This window comes from Panthera leo, chromosome A2, assembly GCF_018350215.1.
Source record: "Panthera leo isolate Ple1 chromosome A2, P.leo_Ple1_pat1.1, whole genome shotgun sequence".
Classification (NCBI taxonomy): Eukaryota; Metazoa; Chordata; class Mammalia; order Carnivora; family Felidae; genus Panthera; species Panthera leo.
Window position 1 is genome coordinate 160,052,509 of NC_056680.1, and position 16,367 is coordinate 160,068,875.

The following is a 16,367-nucleotide window of genomic DNA, read 5'->3' on the forward strand; positions in this document are numbered from 1 at the left end:
GTTTCACACCCTGAAGACTGAAACTGAACAGAGAAGCATGAAAGAAGCAGACAAATCTTTGGAACATCTCATCTATGCATCTCTGCCAGATCCCAGGTCCTGAGACTTTCATGTTGACCTTGCCTGTACTTACTGTGACATCAACTTTATGGATCCAGAAAGCGATGAACTAACACTGTTTTAAAAGGCAGCCGGGTTGGACATTCGCCTTCTGCATTTCCAATCTTGGTTAACAGTAGAACCATCCATCTGGTCAACCAAGCTAGATACCTTTGGTCAACCTTTGTCTCTCCCTCTCCTTCACCTTCTATATTCAATCTATCACATGTGCTCTCAATCCCATCTCAGGAAAATGTCTGGACAAAATCTGTCTTTATCCCCACGATCACTCTCAAAACTTTGGGCCCCCAGCTTTCCTGGACTATTAGAATATTTTCATGATTTTGGTTAGATTCTTTTGCGTATTCTTTAACTCAACTTTTAATCTGCTGCCTGAGTTATTTTTCTAAAACATCTCTCCGGTGATCCTACTTTTCCTAAAATACCCTAATCACCTGCAACAATATTTCTCTCAGTGAGGCCTGGGGAACACAAACACTATCAGACTTTGTTTAACAGGTATTATCCCAAGGGAGGATTTTTGATGGCCAGCTAACTTTGGGAATGCCACATTAAAAGATGTGTTCGCTATTCTTTACTCTAAAACTTCCCGGGGCCTTTGAAGTGCGGCCGTGCCTCATGAGGCTTTGAGATGCTGGACTATAGCTGTGGGGCTTCATAAACACATCAGACCTGGAACTCTTTTTCAGGAATATCTTGTAAAAGTGTGATTCTATGGGGCACACCTCAGGAGACCCTGACCTAAGGGGAAATCCTCACTCCTCGGTGAGACACCGTCATCTTCAAGATGTGGCCCCACTGTGCTCGCTTCGGCAGCACATATACTAAAATTGGAACGATACAAGATGTGGCCCCACACCGCCCATGATGACATCGATTGGGATATAAATGACTAGCGGTTGGTTCCTGTTCTCGGTCCAGCCCGTTCTCAAGCACAGAGGGACTCCTTCTCGTAAGGTCTTGTCTTCTGGGTGGAGGCATGATTATCAAGTGACTACCTCCTGTGAGATGAAAATGGTGTCAGCCTCTCCCAGGAAGCAACAGGATACCTGTCTGGGAAGGCTTAGCAAATGGAAAGGTTGAGCTGACCAAATGGCTCTCTGAAGTGAGAGGGCTGCCATAGGGCTGCTTGTTCATGGTGACAACGTGGACACTGGGTGCCCTGACCCCAACCAGCCACCAGAAACCAATGAGGGTTTTTCTATCGTACCAAGTCCAGAAAACCTGCCGCCGGTGTCCTTTATCTGAAACGCTTTCAGCTCTTACTTGAGGCTATCCGTTCCAGGTCCATCAAGGAAGAGGCCCCTCCTGAACTGACAGTCACCCCCTCCCCACCGCATCGGATCACCCCCCGATGTGCAGACATCTCAGCAGGGCTGATTCCAAATGTTCTTAAAATCTGTCTTTGATGCCCTGCTTGTGAACACCCGAGAGAGAGACTGCTTACGCCTCAGTGGAGGAGACCAAGGCTGGAGAGAATAGAGCGTGCAACAACTCTGATTATATCATTCTCCACTTTGAACCTTCCATGGCTCCCTATTATCTAACCAAGATGACTCAGCCCGGCAACAAGGACCTCCATGACGACCCCATCCCCCAACTATCCCCCTAATTATTGGGCGGCACAGTGATTAAGAGTGAACACTGGAGGCTGACTCTCTGATTCAAACCCCACATCCATTTCCATGGTTTTCCATGGTTTCCAGGTCTGTAAATAAGAGAAAATGGTAGCAGCGGCGTCCTACTCCATGATCATTTGAGAAATTGAGGAAACGCATATCGAGTCCTTGCACAGAGTTCGTTTGTCACACGGTAACTATTCGGTAAATCAGGACTGGCAAACACTGGCCACTGGCCTGTGGGCCAAATCCAGCCCACTGCCTATTTTCGTAAATGTTGTTGGAACTCAACCACACCCATCTGCCTGTGACTGCTTACACACACAAGAGCAAAGGTGAGACCCTGCTGTCCACAAAGCCTAAAATATTTATTACGATCTGGCCCTTTACCAAAAAAACCTCCCAGCCTCTGAAGCAAATGCTAGCTTATTATTTTATTCCACTCACACTGCAACCACTCACCGTTCCTTGGATGAACGCTGTAATTTCCTCCTTTGGCCTTTGCTCAGACGCTGCCTTTACCTGGCACGCCCTTTCCACCCACCTAGAGGCGTAAAACCCCTAACTCGGTGCCTGACTCAGGCAGTGCTCAGGAAATGTTTCTTCCCTCCCTTCCCGGCTCTGAAATACTACGGTTCTAAGACTCTGTTAAGATTCTATTACAATCGAAAGCAGTATCTTCTGTGCGTCTATTGCTGTAATACTTCATTCATGCAGACTTACGACACTTCTCAGCTACAGCTTTGTATGTCCCTGTTCCTTTAATTTTTCAACAGGACCTCAATAAATCTTTGCCGAATGAATGACAACCACCTCAGAGAACAGGTTTCTGTGCTCTTGGACGTGCTGTCCTCTGGCCTTCAGGGTCCAGCTCAAGCACCAGCTTCTACAGGAAGCCATCCCTGAAGCCCACCATTTGGAAGGGTGAGTAGTCTCAGTCCAGCATCAGAGTCCCAGTCTGACCTGGGGGTATAAACTGGAGTCCAGAGCAGACATTGCAGAAACGGTACAGACATTTCTTTGTTACTCCCTGAAGATATCCACTCACACTGTGCTGATTGCAACTCGTATGGGGCCCAAAATACCACTTGGTGTCTCTCCTCCTCCTCCCCCTTCTTCTTCTTCTCCTCTTTCTTCTTTTAATGATGAAATAACATCATAGAGCAATTACATACGCCTATACATGTGTGCAAAGAAATACTTTAAAAAATATATCATTCAATAAAGCAAACACTCAGCTTGGACAGTGGAACACTATCAGTGACCTCGACACCCTCCGCCTGCCCGTCCCCGTCATACCCCCACACCCCACAACCTCCACTCTCCCAGTTTTCATGTTTCTTAGTTTCTAACCTTACTTTCAGTTCTACCCCACATATGCAAATCTCTAAACTGTGTTTCTCATTGACTGTTGGCCTGGTGTCCAACTTTATATAAATGAGATCATACTGGATGCATTCTTCTGCATCTTGCTTTTTCGTTTTGACTTTTCTTTTTAAAAATGCCTGATATCGGGGCACCTGGTGGCTCCGCGGGTTAAGCATCCAACTCTTGATGTAGACTTGGGGTCACGATCTCACGGTTCGTGGGTTCAAGTCCCGTTTCGGGCTCCGCGCTGACAGCTCAGAGCCTAGAGCCCGCTTCAGATTCTGTGCCTCCCTCTCTCTCTGCTCCCCACCCCTCCACCCCCATTCATCTCTGTCCCTCTCTGTCTCTCAAAAATGAAAAAACATTTAAAAAAAATTTTTTTAATGAATAACAACTACGGAGCATCGGAACATATAAATCCTGAGTTAAATGCCAGAGAATATGTTTGCCCCTCACTTGTTTCCCTGCGCCCGTAGACAGACAGGGGTGCCGACTTACTGGAAAAGCCATCGGAACGCGAAGTTCCAAAGCAACAGGTGTGAGGCTGTCAAAGGATGCCGCCCAATGAATTCCCGTCTTTCATCAGAGACCACAAGAAAATGAAATGGTTACAAACCAACTGGAGCCTGAAAGGGCGTGCGTATAAATGCTTCTCTGGCAGGTGAGGTTAGACATGCCATGTCAGGGGTTCGAAACGGGGAGAAGAGAAAGGAAGAGAGGTGGAGGGTCAGAGGGGGGTAGGGAAAGGGTGGGAGAGGGAGGTTCCCAGCTTGCAAATGGGAAGGAGTAGAGTGAGCCAGTGCGATGCTGAGCTCAGTGGAGGAGGAATGTGAGAACCAAGTATCACTCACTGCACCCTCTTGTCTGAATCTCCTAAACGTCCTCTGCTCGCGGCTTCTCTCGGACACCCCCGTCCAAATCCAAGCCCACATCCTCTTTCTCTTGAAAAGTATGGCAGCCTCTGAAATAAGTCCCCTGTCCAAAACGCGGGTCAAACCAAAACGGCTCTCCGGTGCCCACAGCACACAGTCAGAATTGCTTAGCGTGGCCCCCGAGGTTCCCTTCTGACCTGACCCTGCCCTGCTCTCTCCAGCATGTCCTGAGCGTGTTCTACAGGTGACCAGATCAGGATATTAATGGGCACACCACCACATAATGGTTTCTCGGTTCCATACCTGGGAGGAAATGCTGGATTAGACCAAGTTAGCCCCAGGATTTCTCAGAGCCTTTTAAATGCTAATAAACATTCCGGACTTCCAAGAGGGTCTAGTGAATGCTGTGCTGCTCCAGCCGAAACCCCTCTTCAGGGTGGATGATGACCCATCCCCCAGCTTCTGGGACCCTGGGCCACTGACCACACACCGCTGACACTCCCAGCTCTTCTCGAAACCCCTCTTCAGAGTGGATGATGACCCATCCCCCAGCTTCTGGGACCCTGGGCCACTGACCACACACCGCTGACACTCCCAGCTCTTCTCGAAACCCCTCTTCAGGGTGGATGATGACCCATCCCCCAGCTTCTGGGACCCTGGGCCACTGACCACACACCGCTGACACTCCCAGCTCTTCTCCTCACCGAATGACCCTCAGCCTCGGAAAACAACCTTTTCCAAGGATATATATGCCTCCTCTAAGAGCTGCTCACAGCCGGTGATTGGCTGAGGGGGAACACCAAGGCCTGGCCCTCTTGCCTCATTGGAACCATGGTGAGAGGCCAGCCCAGCCCCAGGGCTCTCTGTAAGGTAGGATGAAGCCTAGGTGCCAACTACACTAGGGATCAGCATGGCAGCCAGGAGAACGTGCCTCTCAGAACTCCAACCCCTGAGAGCATGATTGGCCAAGGACCCGGGCGCTACGCTTTGAAATCTCTTCCATGTTTGCACCGCGGCCATCCTGCCGTGGGCCCCTGCCAGTCAGCCACTGCGGGTCAGGAGCACAAAGACAGAATTCCTTTGCCAACAGACCTTCCTGAGGGCAATCTAGATGCTTCCACCCATCTTCCCCAGCTCCAGTGATGTTGGGTATAAGTGTTCACCAGCCACGTGAGTTTATGGTAAATTGCGCAAGTCCGCACGTGTAACACGCAGTTTTCAGGTAACGAAATATGCAGTACCGTTTGTTGTCGGTCTCCCGTGGACACTGATCCTCACAGATGGCTCTCGATGATTGTTGCTGAATCCTGCCAGTGATCAACCTATGGTCCTAAGGGATGATGGAGTACAGTTCCAACGGGAGTATCAGTTGATGCTTTGTTTCGGTGAACGATTAAGGCAAGGGTGACACAAGAAAAAGGAGTATTAGAACTTGGCTTGTTGGTCAAGGACCGGTGAATTCTTTGTTAAATCTAATAAGGGTTTTCAAATACTGGGAGAAGAGTTCCTCAACTTGCGTGCTATTCTCAATGTAACAGCTGTAGACCTGACACGCTTTTAGGTTTAATACGTATTATTTGTGTTTCTTCCAACACCGTCTTAAGCCCGACGGTCAACAAAACAATGAATCGGGCCTTGATTACAACATTTGTCCTTATGTGGTGCACATGGTCACGATGGCTGATTTTAAGCTGCCAGAAGATGGTCACGGAACGCAGGTTGCAAAGAGATGTGTACAAGCCCGCCATTCTACAGCATTTCCATCATTTGGTTGCAACAGACGTAAATGACTTCAATGATGGAGAATAGTAACTTGTAGTAAAATAAGTAGGAGGCGATGACCTTTGCTCACAACCAAAGATTTTTTTTAATTTTTTTTTTATATTTTTATTTATTTTTGAGAGAGAGAGACAGAGCACAAGTGAGGGAGGGGCAGAGAGAGAATGAGACACAGAAACCAAAGCGGGCTCCAGGCTCTGAGCTGTCAGCACAGAGCCCGGTGCGGGGCTCGAACCCGCAAGCTGTGAGATCATGACCTGAGCTGAAGTCAGACGCTTAACCGACTGAGCCACCAGCAGCCCCACAACCAAAGATTTAATAGGGAAACAGAAGCACTGGGGTTTACCGACTCTCTTACACCGATATGACTGTCTTATACTGAACGAAACTTGGAATACTGGTGTCTAGACCAGCCTGTCCTATTTCATACCCATGATTATTGACGACCTCGAAAATCATCCAAAGCTCGGCTGGTCCTGACGACAACATGTTCCATGATGGTGGAAACAAAACTAATGTGCTTTTAGGTTCGTACCCACCAAGATACTTTTAGAAAATTACTTAAATTTCCAATATAATGATGACTATTTATTCTCCACTGCTTTCCTTTAAAATAATCAAAACAAGCTAAAAGTACAGATGTAAAATATTTCTCTCAGTGCTGTGCCATTTTGATGGAAGCTGACAGATTAAAATTCTTAACAAATACACCCACTGTGGAATGCTAAAGTATACTTTCGGGCAATTTTTCAGAGCCATGAATTCCATTTATTCTTGTCACCATAGCAACAAGAGGAATCGCTCCATTATTTTCATTGTAGCATTTCCAATTATTTTCTCTCACGGTTTAGGCCACAGACAAAACTAGAAAGAATGGTGTTGGCCACAAAACAAGCCATAAAGTCATAATTTTCTCTCGGTGCTCAAGGTTGCTCCTGGGTAGCTGATACCTTTACGCCATTATGGGTCTTATACGAAAGTCCCAGATCTTTGGAGAGGAAAAAAAAAAAAAAAGATTTACTTAAAAACTTGTCAGATTACCTCTGTTGAGTTGGGGGAAGCAGAGGAGGAGACATTTTACTGATTATGTAAACTAAGAATATTTAAAACTAATTTTCGGAGGGCATTCCTTTGGGGAGGGCAAGTAAATTACACTCCCGCGACTCTGGACTCTCAGAGTTGAAGCAACATTCTGTTCTCTGCACTTTGCTTGTCCAACGTGGTATAGTGGGTGTTAGACAACACGGCAACGATATACCCCCGAAGTCAGAGCATCAGACCTTGGCGCTCCACACAAGACACGTGGGAAGAGGAACAAAGAGCAAAACCAAGCAGCACTGGGCTTTGCCACAACACAGTGCTATTTGACCCCTTAAGAGGAATGTGCTTGGGGCACCTGGGTGGCTCAGTCGGTTAAGCCTCCCACTTCGACTCAGGTCACAATCTCGAGGTTCGTGAGTTCGAGCCCCGCATCTGGCTCTGCGATGACGGCTCAGAGCCCGGAGCCTGCTTCCGATTCCGGGTCTCCACCCTCTCTCTCTGCCCCTCCCCTGCTCGCTCTCTCTCTCTCTCTCTCAAAAATAAACATTAAAAAAATTTTAGAAGAATGTGCTTGCTGAATGGCCCAAGGTAAATCAATTCCTCCTGCAGAAACGAATGCAAATGATTTTTCTGCACCTGCAACCAGCACACTCAGGGTATACCTGAGGTATATGCTGAGGTATATCACAGCACTGGGTATAAAATAATGCAACAGTTTCAGTCCTACCCACCGGATTTCAGGAATCACACCCCCCTTCGGTCTCTTCTCCTTGGTGCTGCTGGCACATCTAGTTTATGGCACAGTGCGGCCTAGAGTTGACCCGAGAGGTACCCTTCTTTAGCCTCCTAGTCAAGTTGCTGATGTGTTTTCCTTCCTGAGAGCTTTGCCTTTTCCAGAATGTCATACAGATAGAATCACGTGGCCCTTTGGGTTTGGCTTCTTTCTTTAGCTAAATGCATTTGAGATCCTTGCATGTTATTGCACGAGTCCGTAATTCTATTTGTATTTACTAATAGGATCAGAAGGAGAAAAAAACTATAAAATAAAACCCAAGAAGATATTCCAAGGGGCGCCTGGGTGGCTCCATCAGTTAAGCGTCCGACTTCGGCTCAGGTCATGATGTCACGGTTCATGGGTTCGAGCCCCGCATCGGGCTCTGTGCTGACAGCTCAGAGCCTGGAGCCTGCTTGGGATTCTGTGTCTCCCTCTCTCTCTCCGCCCCTCCCCTGCTCATGATCTGTCTCTCTCAAAAATAAAAATAAAACACTAAAAAAATTAAAAAAAAAAGATATTCCAAGAAGTGATGCGTAGAGAAACCTGGTAGAAACCAGCTTAAACCAAGCGATCAAAATGATCACCAATAACAAAACAAGTCGCCATCACTAGGATAGGCTGAGCTCTAACTAAAGATGAGGTATTTGAGTTACATTTAGGAGGCCGGGAACTTCCTGATTACCTGCCTGAGCTTGAATTCTGGATCACAGATTATGATCACTCTGGCTTCCCCAACAATTTTAAAGATACGCCTTTATCTCTACCTCTGCATTAATCGTCATGGCTTGAAAATCTGAAGCCTTGAAAACAGTTCCTAGAAGGATTTCCCCAATGCCACATTTTTAGAAATTCAGTATTTTTGATCAGAAAGAGATAGTCATTGTATAAATCTGGAAAGGATGGGAAAATAGAAGATTTAAATCCTGCTTTGCTGTTGACTGTGACAATCAGACATGCCCACTCAGTATGTGTGCTGAGCTCTGGACCACTTCCTGGCCCGCTGCATTTTTCTGCAAGAGAGAGAAACCCTTTCAGCTCCACAGAGATGGCTGTCTTCCCCACGCAGCTTGATTTCTGTAGGAAAAGTCACAATGCACAGCCCTAGGCCTTGTGACGGCCCTCTCTTATACAGAAGTATCAAAGCTAATTTTCAGAAGGTTAAAACCACGATTCACGCACAAATAGAGACTGAACGCTTGCCAAAGATTTATTCTCCTCTTTTTTTTTTTTTTTTTAATTTTTTTTTTTTCAACGTTTTTTTTTTATTTTATTTTTGGGACAGAGAGAGACAGAGCATGAACGGGGGAGGGGCAGAGAGAGAGGGAGACACAGAATCGGAAACAGGCTCCAGGCTCCGAGCCATCAGCCCAGATCCTGACGCGGGGCTCGAACTCACGGACCGCGAGATCGTGACCTGGCTGAAGTCGGACGCTTAACCGACTGCGCCACCCAGGCGCCCCGAGATTTATTCTCCTCTTAATGAAAGAACCAGCAGGATGGCAAAGTCGGTTCAAGGCGTATTGGCAGAAGTGAGTATTTTGGGGCATTTGACAAAAGAATGTTCCAGTGAGAGTTCTAGGTTATGCAACACTGGTTAATGTCCCACAAAGCAATAAAGCAGTGACCTTTCCGGTTACCTGTTCTACTGCTCAGAAATTATTTGCATCTTTTCCAGACAACTATCTCAAGATAACATGTAACTTCATAGACGCTGGCCCTTTAATCATTAATAGATAGCAAGACAAACAAGTACTTGCCCTAAATATTTAAATAATCCTCGGGTAGACTTGTTAAATAATGCTTTAAGATAACATTGAAAGAGGAAGCCCTCCTCTTTTTGCCTTATTTCCAAGTTTTGAATATAAAATTCACTTTAAATCTTTCGGAGTCTCTTTTCTAAATATATTTAAATATTCTAAACTAGCAGACAAATAGACTCTTTGACAGTAACATACACGGTGAGTTTTTCTACATACGGAGATAGTGCTGATGCCTTGAAAAAGCCTTTACGGTAGGGTTGCGGGTTCTGCAAATAAAAATACATGTTACTGGGGCGCCTGGGTGGCTCAGTCGGTTAAGCGTCCGACTTCGGCCTGGGTCATGATCTCGTGATTCGTGAGTTCGAGCCCCGCATCAGGCTCTGTGCTGACAGCTCGGAGCCTGGAGCCTGCTTTGGATTCTGTGTCTCCCTCTCTCTCTGCCCCTCCCCTGCTCCTGCTCTGTCTCTCAAAAATAAATAAATGTTAAAAATTTTTTTAAAAATGTTATTTACGTTCTGTTACATGTGAATTTCTGATAAACAGATATGCAACAGATCATTTTTAATATCATGTAAGTATAGTAAACACATAAACGAATAATTTTTAAGTAGGTCCCAAATATTGCATGGCTGTGCTTTATTACTTCTTTGGGCCCCACCAGTTCTAATAGCCTGTGAAACTATCCCCGGCACAACAAATCATGAGCATAACACATGCTTTCTGGTTTCTCAGTGCATTTTGCATCCGTCCTGATTTTCAGTGAATCATGTCCTACAAATGTGCTGTGTGTTTGAATACTGCATTCCATTTGGTTGGCTGTACAATGAGCAACTTAAAATGTCAGGGGATCCCAGGGTTAGATGATACAGGAAGACAGTGAGGCAGCTTTTGTAGCCTTACAACACCTGGGGTTTGGTTCTCGGTGAGACAAACGTGATCACAAATACTCACTTTGTTCCCGACCTTCCCGCGCCAAGGACTTGAATAACCCCCCCTTGTTTACACTGACCTAATTCAAAGTTCTCTGCAGCTTACCTCATGGTACTTACTGACAACTGGTCCCCCGCTCTAATTTGGCTTTTGCTGCTTCTTCTGAGTCTCCACAGTGCTGGGAAGTTTCCCTGAGCCTTTTTGATGAAATGGATTTTTCTTCGATTTTTTTTTTTCAGGCTCACCTGGGAACCTGGTGCATTTTACCGCATCTCTCTTTAATAAGAGTGACAAAAACTGCAGTAAACATTTTTTTTTTTCTGTGCCAGAAGTTGAAATTGAATGTGTGTACCATTCCACAAAACAAAAGAATAGCCCAGAAACTAACATCATTACGACCAGGGCATTGGTACACTCCTATCTCATTCTAGAGTCGAGCCAATGAGAAAACAAGCTCAATAGTCAGTGATGGATCCATCTCAGAGGAGCAGAAATGCATACATGTGTTGCTCTGACCATAGATACATCAAGAAACCAATCCAAGGTGCTGTCATATTCGCCAGCTATCCCAGGGTCATGCTGTCTGAGATTCTGGAAAAATGCAAACCGTAGAGACGGTTACTCCAGCCTTGGGTGGAGTAAGAAATCAATAGTACATCGTCTACAGGGTGCCTGTGTGGCTCAGGCTGCTAGCGCAGAGCCTGCCTGGGATTCTCTCTCTCCCCCTCTCTCTCTGCCCCTCCCCCACAGGCACTTGCTTGTGCTTTCTCTGTCTCTCTGTCTCTCTGTCTCTCAAATAAACTTTAGAAATAGTGCGTCATCTAGAACTCAGGGTCCTTATTCAGTTTCTGTATCTGGCGGCGTTTCCTAATTAGCTCAACCATCAGGATTCACCTTTCCCCAGACTCACCTAGTAGATTACTAACGGATGTACGCCAGGTAGAGGTAAAGCGATTCAAGATGGGATTGTCTGAAATGTAAGAAGATGCGAAGAACAAAGAAAGAGATAAATCTGCAGACTAATGTGAATATGGACTCCCTAACTCTCTGTAAATTAGTAGCAGCAATGTCCAGGGGCGCCTGGGTGGCTCAGTCTGTTAAGTGCCTGACTTTGGCTCAGGTCATGATCTCGCGGTTTGTGAGTTCAATCCCTGCATCGGGCTCCGTGCTGGTGGTGCAGAGCCTGCTTGGGATTCCCTCTCTCCCTTTCTCTCTCTCTGTCCCTTCCCCACTTGTGCACACACTCTCTCTCAAAATAAATAAATAAACTTTAAAAAAAATGTCTAGTGAGACTTAAAAAAGAACTAAAGCACATGACAATATGTAAGTCAAGAAGACTAATACGTTACATTAATGCTCAATACATTAGAAAAACAGTATTAAATATAAAGCCAAAGAAATAGAGCCAGCGGCGGGGCGCCTGGGTGGCTCAGTCGGTTGAGCGACCGACTTGGGCTCAGGTCATGATCTCACGGTTTGTGAGTTCGAGCCCCACGTCGGGCTCTGTGCTGATAGCTCGGAGCCTGGAGCCTGCTTCGGATTCTGTGTCTCCGTCTCTCTCTGCCTTCCTCCGTTCATGCTCTGTCTCTCTCTCTCTCAAAAATAAACATTTAAAAAATAAAAATAAAATAAAATGGAGAAGAACATTGCCATGATCCCTAGGTGAGGTTAAGCTAAAAGAAAAACCAGCACAAAACCAAAGCAACTGGGGCGAGGTTTTCCATACCTTTGTGCATCCGTGTCTGAACCATGAAAACAAGTCACTGTTTGAGGAACAGCAACCAGCTTAACTAGCATCCAGGCATTACAAAAAGGGCATAAAAACATTTCTGAAAAAGAACTCATAGTATATTCATAGCATTGCTTTTTCGTTTTAGCAAGGTCTGCTAAATACATTTGGAAACTTTCCTTGGACTCGTCTTCTGCAGACTCTGGGTTTCGCCTCTCTGGGCGGAAGATCACTGTTCCACACCTACCTTCCCGTTCTTTTCATTCTCAAACCACTCAGATATTTTCTTTTTTATTACTTGCTATAGGAAGTACATAAAATAAACGTCCTTAAAGTAGGACTTAGGTTTATTCGCGTTTTAAAGCATGCTTAAGTCTCGTCGAAAAGTTTTTTGTATGTGAAAGAGATCGTTTGTTTCCGAAATATTTCAAATAGGGCTTCCTATGTGTAATTACATTATAATTATGGTTCCATTCATGTGCTTACTTGGTCTGTTTTTACAATATTTCTGAGTGACTATATAAAAACAAGTTAACACATACAACATGCACGGTTTGGTGTAGAAAAAAACTGTTGGCACCCTTCGCCTAAAAATTGAGGCACTGATGGGGCACCTGGGTGGCTCAGTCTGTTGAGCCTCCGACTTCAACTCAGGTCATGATCTCACGGTTCGTGAGTTCGAGCCCCACATTGGGCTCTGTGCTGACAGCTCAGAACCTGGAGCCTGCTTCGGATTCTGTGTCCCCCTCTCTCTCTGCCCCTCCCCTGCTCATGCTCTGTCTCTCTCTCTCAAAAATAAACTTAAAAAACTTTTTTTAGCAAAATGTTTAAAAATTGAGGCACTGAGGAACAAATTTGAACGTTTGATTTTTTTAAGGTCCCTTTAAATCTTGACCAGTATAACTATCAAATAATTTAAATAAAATTTGTATTTTCAGTGTTTTCCCTGTCAGTGTTTCTGCCTGTAATTCCTTCTTCGCCTCCCCGGAGGAAGCGGAGCCTGTAAGAATATTCGTATCCAGCCCCCACTTGGTTATAAAATCAAACACCCGAGTAAATAAAGAGTAGTTCTGCTTTACGCTGAGAAAGCTGTCATCACGATCAGACGGCAAAACAAATTTACCAACGAAAAGCAGTGAAGCTCGAAATTCTTGTCGACATCCTTGCGTCTCCTAAAGCAGTGCTTTATTCTGTTTCCTACAGTTAGGAAAATGCAGATAAAGTTTCCACTACCTGCTGTTATAATAAAATAAATATTGCCCCACTTCGTTTTCTGAATTCTGTCCCCATTCTCTTCAGCAAGACTGAACGCTGTGCTTACAAAAACAGACACACCTAAGAATATATTTAGCTAGATGGCATTGGGGCTCCTGGGTGGCTCAGCCGGTTAAGCATCTGACTCCTGATTTCGGCTCAGGTCATGAGCTCGCTGTTCTACAGGTTCAAGCCCCTCAGTCGGGGGCTCTGCGCTGGCAGGACAGACTTGCTTGGGACTGTCTGTTGTCTCCCTCTCTCTCTGCCTCTCCCCTGCTTGTTCTCTGTGTCTCAAAAATAAGTAAATAAACATTAAAAAAAAAAATGCTGCAACTAGACACTAGACTGCATTGATCCCACCTTTTAATTTCAAGGTGAGATTTCAGATTTTAAAATTGTAGATTACCAAACTGGGGTGTAATGATAGACTGCATTTATGATTATTGATGTATCTTTTTATAGATTCATTTTTATGTGGAACTACTTATTTTATATGCATTGATGAGCATAATTGTAATTAGTTGTCTAGCTGGGTAAATGAGTAGCTGAGATAATTTATGAGTGTTTCTAATTTTTAGTTCGGAGTTGACATTTTGATATTGACTTAAGTTTTTTTACATACCTAGCTGGATACATTTGATAACTCACATTTACAATGAAGGAGAGAGCTACGGATATTTATAAACATAAAGGTAAGCCTTGAGTTTATCCATTCAGTGCTTATTTTCTTTAAAGTGTAGTCAGGGGTGCCTGGGTGGCTCAATCTTTAAGCAGAACCTGGAGCCTGCTTCGAATTCTGTGTCTCATTCTCTCTCTGCCCCTCTCCCACTTGTGCGCGCACGAGCACGTGCTCTCTCTCAAAAATAAATAAATATAAAAGAAAAATTAAAATTAAAGAAAAGAAAGAAGAAAGAAAGAAAGAAAGTACGTAAGTAAGTAATGAGCTTCTCCAGCCCAGAAAGGACTCTCCAGCCTGGGAAGGAATTCCTAACAATATTTTTTCTCAAGTTAAATGTATTAGAGTTATAAATTGGAAACCTAATGTCTTTTAAAGCTTTAAGCTCACTGAGGGCCCCTGGGTGGCTCAGTCGGTTAAGCATCTGACTTCGGCTTGGGTCATGATCTTGCAGTTCGTGAGTTCGAGCCCCGTGTCAGGCTCTGTGCTGACAGCTCAGAGCCTGGAGCCTGCTTCGGATTCTGTGTCTCCCTTTCTCTGTGCCCCTGCCCCACTTGCATTCTGACTCTCTCTCCCTAAAAAAATAAAAAAATAAAAAAAATTAAAATAAAGCTTTAAGCTCAATTTCTAAATCTTGCTATTTCGTTTGGAAATCTAACAAATTTTATATAAAAAACAGCAGTCGCTTTGATTTGTTCCTTTGTTAGTGTTTCAGTGAACTCAACTGACCAAATCATCCTTATGCATTTAACATTACTTAGAAAATTAAATTCCCTTAGACATTTCAAAGTCTAATAAATGCTTCTCTCAAATACTTCCAGCACCTAAGAAAATGTCTTCGGTTGGGTTCACCAATAGCACATTCCTTGACAAAAATTCATGTAAACGTGATTTATTAGGGAAAACATTGGTGGGGGAACTGGAGAATCGGGAGCAGAAAAAGGAGGCCATGTAACAGGCCTGCAAACTGCCAGGTAGGGCAACTTTGACTCAGTCCCACACAGCAGTGCCACAGGTCACGCTCCTAAATTGTCCTAATTAGGGGTTCCTGGGCGGCTCAGTGGGTTAAGCATCCGACCTCGGCTCAGGTCATGACCTCGCAGCTCGTGAGTTCGAGCCCCGCATCAGGCTCCGCGCTGATGGCTTAGAGCCTGGAGCCTGATTCGGATTCTGTCTTCCTCTCTTCCTTCCCCTCCCTCTTGTTCTGCTTCCTCTCTTCCTGCCCTGCCCCTGCTTGCTCATGCTGTCTCTCTCTCTCTCTCTCTCTCTCTCTCTCTCTCTCAAATATAAATACTTAAAAGTTTTTAATTGTCCTAATTCACAGCCAAAAAGCCGGAATACTGTATCCAGGCCTGCACCCAGCAAAATGGAAATTCTCAGACGCTTCCCGATTTGGCGGCCTGAGGGCAGCTCTCCAAGCAGAGATTGGGTCCTACCCCTTGAGAGTGAAAGCCTGCCAGGAACCAGAGCACGCCAAAATGGTAAAGGGATCTGAGGGCACGTGGGTGGGTCACCACTCAGAGCCATCCATGCCTCTCCCAAGGTCACTCCACTCGTACCTCCTTAGCTTTGGGTCACAGGCTGTAATAGACTTTGATCTCCCTCGTCTACTCTCCCTTTGAGATTCCCCTCATTCTAGGCCATTATTGGCTGATGAGGTGCCCCAGACCATCACCTCCGAGGAGTCTGAGCCCCTTGTCCCACCATAGTTGCTATAATTGCCTATTCGCAATTCAAAATCTAGAGCACGAAGAGATGTCCCAGAGGGTAACATACTCCTCTCTGCCCCCACTATGTGGCAATAAGCGGACCTCCTCATGATAGCCTGTCACTGTATTAACTCCCTCTTTGCCTGCCGGTCCGCCATCAGGAGGAGACCAAAAGGACCTCGACCAGGCGGCACTCACAGCTTTAGGTAGACGGGAAATGTTATTCCTTCCTGCTAGAGAGCATCCTCTCTCCAAACCCTCACCATCCCACCAGACGCAAAGTTGCAAGGGCAGGAAGCACAAATGAACCCAAGTGCGTCACCAAGAGTGATGGCGAGGGGGGCCACTCGTACCTTGGGTTCCCAGGGACAGTGCACATATGACGGCTGTTGTTCCCAAGGTCTATACTGCACCCTGAGGCACTCGAGCTGCACAGGGGCTCATCTCCAAGCTGATGCCTTCGCTGTGTTTTTCAGAGGATGCTCTAATGTTCTTTCGGGTCGGGAGCTGGACCTCATTCATGCCTCAGTTAGCTGAAAACAGACCGCTACTGTTCTACAACCTACCCAAGGCGTGACCCTGAAAATCGGTGGTGGGGAGAAATCCGCACAGCAGACGCAGCTTTCCATCCTGTGTGAAGAGGAAAGTACCCTGAGAGGAAGATGAGACAACACATGGACTTGGTGGGGTGGCCAGGACCTTGGAAGGACCAAGACTGGATGACTGGGGAAAAGA

The 16,367-nt window shown here is 45.6% G+C and overlaps 1 long non-coding RNA gene across 1 annotated transcript in view; it reads right to left on the reverse strand.

Moving 5' to 3' along the window:
• Nucleotides 1-16,367, reverse strand: part of LOC122212953 — a 75,754-nt gene that overhangs the window by 14,534 nt on the left and 44,853 nt on the right. The window contains exon 2 of the long non-coding RNA XR_006199372.1: nt 5,221-5,354. This is a non-coding gene — a long non-coding RNA (uncharacterized LOC122212953). The remainder of the gene's footprint in view (nt 1-5,220; nt 5,355-16,367) is intronic.